The 4,827-nt window shown below is 28.7% G+C and overlaps 1 non-coding gene across 1 annotated transcript; it reads left to right on the forward strand.

The window, feature by feature from the left end:
- The first annotated feature begins 1,335 nt into the window (after positions 1 to 1,335).
- On the forward strand, positions 1,336 to 1,408 carry TRNAA-AGC (transfer RNA alanine (anticodon AGC)). Its single transcript has one exon. It is a non-coding gene; the product is annotated as a tRNA-Ala (tRNA).
- The last annotated feature ends 3,419 nt before the right edge of the window (positions 1,409 to 4,827 follow it).

Genomic DNA, 4,827 nt, shown 5'->3' on the forward strand with positions numbered 1-4,827 from the left:
TCTATCTATATCTTTTTTTCAACCGTTAAACAAAAATGTCTTCCACTCTATCTCTTATCATTTTTTTTAAGTAAATATTTTTGTTTTCTCTTGAATTTTTTCTACAAAGATTTTATTGTTAGGACTTTTTATAGTGAATTTGAATGTGCTCATTTGGATTGTGAGGATGGATGAAGGCATGTTGTGCTGAGTATATTGATTTCTACTCTAACAAAAATAGACAATTAAGCCCTTGCATAATTTTTTAACTCCATGCATATAATAAAATCACATTTCAAGTTGTTTGTTTATGAGTGTACAACTTGTATAGTTAATTGGATAGTTTATGTAATCTAATTGGTTTTTCAAAGTGTTGGGAAAAGGAAAAAAAAAATTAGAATTCTTTGTCCTTGATTGAGGTCCAATAATTAATTTGTCCTATTCTTTTGGTTATTAAGAAAATGTATGAGAATAGAATAAATAAAAACGTTGAACAATTAAGTTCAATTTAGATAAATTTGTAATTTTCTGAAATGTTCTTACAATAATTTATTTTGAATGAAAAAAAAATGTTGTTTTCATATTGTTATAAATTTGATATATTTCGCTACAAATGTAATAATATATTTTTAAATGAAAAAAGTTGTTATTAAGCAGATTCTATTAGTTTAAATCTTTAGGATCACGTTAACGTTCTTTTTCCTAGTAATTAACAAAACAGAATCAATTAGTCTAAATCCAATTGGTTTTTTTTGTACAACTCTAATAAATAATTTTTAATAAAAACTCTCACTCAAAAATAAATAAGAGAATTAAATTTTTTCCCTCTTAAAATTAATTGCAGAAAACACTCCTCAATTGAATTAATTGCAACATTTAACTCAACCAAATAAATCCCAATTGAATTCATTACAAAATTTAGGGAAAAAAAAAAAAATTCATTACCAAATTTAACACAACAAAATCTATATCAAATTAGAAGGAACTAATAAAATGAATCAAATTTACATGGGCCAACGAGAACTGAAGCAAAGTAAACAATTCATTACATATACATGGATACATACATATAAATTCACACACACACACACACACCCACACCCACCCACACAGAGATACTTTAATGTTGCCAACGTTTGACTATTGACGAGCTGAGGAGGGTTCTGGGACATTGTAAATAGGAAGGGAAAGAAACCAAGCGTTCAATATTTATAGCTTAGTGTTACTTGGACCGATTTATTACACTGAATTATTTAGTCGAAAATTTTTAATTAGTTATTTATGTACAGTTGAAGAAATTTAAAAATGACAATTAAATATAATAAATTGGTAATGGTGCAAAAATCAGATGACTTGGGGGATGTAGCTCAGATGGTAGAGCGCTCGCTTAGCATGCGAGAGGTACGGGGATCGATACCCCGCATCTCCATCTTACATTTTCGTCGTTTGGCCTTACCTGTTACTGTTAGTGTTTCGATTGCCCTTTTTATGATTTATTATTGACTCGTTTGGCAAAAATAAAGGCTCAATCTTCAAATAAAATTATTTATTACGCTCTCCAAAAAAAATATAATAATTCATTTTGAAAAGTCAAAAGTACTATTATTATATTTTACTACTATTTTTATTATTATTTTGTAACATTACCCATTTAATTTATAAAAATAAGCAATCACATCCACGTGGACCCCTATGAATATTTTGATGATTCATTCACTATCATTATAATAAATAAATAAATAAATAAAAAGAGAGGCAATATTTATATTCCACTTTTTTACATTTGCACTTCAATTTTAAAAGAAACGGCAATTCTAACCCTAACATATAAGTAAATGATTATTAGTTTTCAAATGACACAGCTAGGAGCAGAGCTACTGAAGGGCTAACCTGAACTATAGCCCAGGTTCAACTTTTATTTTTATTGTTTTTGTACGACTGTACATCAATTCATAGCCTAATCCATATGCAATATTATTTTCTTTATCATAACCCGGTTCATATGCAATACTACTCTTCCTCTTAACCCATCCACTTTGCAATCTTGACTTCGCCCCTAGACACAGCTACCCTTTCAGATAAAAATTATAAATAAATTATAAAAAAAAAAAAGTTACCTCTTTTGAAAAAAGGAAAAGGAAAATAAGCCACTATAAAATAAATTATCTCTTTTAATTGCCAAAATAAAGTTATTTCTATTGAATATATTAATTATCTTTTTTAGAGGACTTCCAAAAAAAAATTTTAAGTTGTATAAGGGTAGTTATGGTATTACAAAATAAGGAATAATGCATTAATTATTTCACGGACCACTTTGTGGTTTACTTTAAAGAAAATAATTGCAATTGAAAAAACAGTAGAGTGCCAATGTAATCTCTCTAAAAAAAAAAAAAAAAACTAGTAATACTTAGGGATAAGGATGCAACTTGGGTTGGGTAACCCGAATCCAACCCGATTTTTTACGGGCTTGGGCAATAATTTTTACAAATAGAGTTGGGCTTGGGTTGAAAATTTTAAATCCAAATTTAATTAGAGCTAGGTTTGGGTTAAAATGTTAGCAACTCGAGCCAACCCGAACACAAATTCTAATAATATTTTCATATATATTTTTATTTTTAAATACATTGTATATAATATTTAAACTATGATTATTTTTTTTTCTTTTAATTTTTTTTTTTTTAAAATCTTAACTTATTGTATGTTAACATTTAGGAGAATTAATTTTCTAAAAATTTAATTTATTAAAAATCTACCAAAAAACAGTCTTTAAACTTTTTTTTGTTTAAGAATAATTTGATCTAAAACTAATTCAAGATCATATTAAATTTTCAATGTAAGAATTAGCCATATGAGTAACTCGAACTTTTTACCCGGAATCTAAGCCCGAGTTACAAGTTCGAATTTAAAAATAGAAAGATGTATTAGGCTTGAGTTAAGTAGTTAAGATTGAGGATAGGATTATAGTTAGGCTTGGGTTTAGCATTTCATATGGTAGGTTGGGTTCAAGTTATACCTCAAACCCTCCCAACTCGCCCGAGTTGCAATCTTACTTAAGGGTGCAAGGGGTGCAACTTGGGTTGGGTAACCTGAACCTAACCCGAGCCCAGTCCGATTTTTAATAGGCTTGGGCAATCATTTTTACAATTAGGGTTGGACTTGGGTTGAAAAATCTCAACCTGAATTTAATTAGGGTTGAGCTTGAGTTGAAGTGCTAGCAATCCGAACCAACCCGAACCCGAATTCTAATATTATTTTTATATATATTTTTACTTTTAAATACATTATATATATAATTTAAACTATGATTACTTTTTTTTTTTCAATTTTTTTTTTTTGTTAAATCTTAACTTATTGTATGTTAGCATTCAGGAGAACTAATTTTTTAAAATTTTGTTTGTAATTTATTAAAAATTTACAAAAAGTTTTTAAACTTCTTCTTATTTAAGAGTAATTTAATCTAAAACTAATTTAAAATTATATTAAATTTTCGGTATAAATATTAGCCATATGAGTAACCCGAAATAACCCGAAATTTTAACCCGGAATGTAAGACCGAGTTGCAAGCTCGAATTTAAAAATAGAATGATGGGTTGGGTTCAGGTTAAGTAATTAAGGTTGATGAAAGAGTTAGGATTAAGCTTGGGTTTAGTATTTCATATGATGGGCGGGCTCAAGTTATACCTTAAATCCGTCCAACCCACCTGAGTTGTAACCCTAAAGAGTGCCAATTGGGTGAGTTCGGATGGGTTTTGGGTTGGTCATAAGCGGGCGGATTATGAATGGGTTAGTAACCCATTATCAGTCCATCAATAGGGGTAGGGTTAGGTTTCAAATAGGCTGATCAATCCACATACAAACCCCTCTGCTCACAAAATTATGCTTGTATATGACTTTTTTTATATATAAATTTATATTTTGATCTACTCACAAAATTATTCTGGTAATGATTGTGTTTTAAATATTCAAAGTAATTATTATTATTATTTTATTTTTCGGAACTGCTTTCTTGATGGAAATGTATAGTTGAAGTTTACATGTTATCTACTATAGAATAATGCTAACAAAATCTCCAGATTTCATCTTTGATAATAAAGAAATAATATATAACAATTCAGATTTTAAAAGTTCAATTAGTAAGTAATTTTTTATTTTTTTCCCTAAAAGTAAACAAATCTGTGCTATATATCTTGTAGTGTATTGAATTAATAATTAGCTAACCTGCTCGTGGTAATCCAACTGTACTTAGACAAAATTTTATATGGATCATTTTTTGTTCACTTAATTAATTTTCGAAGCCCTATATATATATTTTTTTTATCCACCAAGCTAAAGAGAGATATAGAGACTAGAGAAGAGGAGAGACGAGAGAGGTAAATGAGAAAATAGAAGAGAGGAGAGAGAGACGAGATAGATAAAGAATGGAGAGAGAAAACAAGAAGAGCATGAGAGATAATTTGATTTTGAAAAATATCGTGGGTTAAGTGACCTATTAAATATATTACTCATTAATGATTTATTCATTAATAATTCATTCAACAAAACTAAATACCCAATAATTAGTGAACGAATTTGGGCGAATTTTTGAATTTGGGCGAATTTTTGCCACCCTACTAATATTCATTCTCTTAAACAGATTCTCCAAAAAGAACATTTCATTTGGGCAGAGGGAGTAGTTGACAAATTTTCAAATGCTCAATTTCAAATAAATTATAACATTAAATACACAATTTTTCATAAGAAAATGATAGGGACCCCAAATGGTAATCCCAGAATCGGCAGCGAATCTAACGTGGTTTTGCCACTTAAGACTTTTTGAACATCCTCTTTCTTACATCACATGATAAAATT

This window comes from Cornus florida, unplaced genomic scaffold, assembly GCF_030987335.1.
Source record: "Cornus florida cultivar Cherokee Brave unplaced genomic scaffold, ASM3098733v1 CherokeeBrave_3.0.0_Hap2_Chr11, whole genome shotgun sequence".
NCBI lineage: Eukaryota > Viridiplantae > Streptophyta > Magnoliopsida > Cornales > Cornaceae > Cornus > Cornus florida.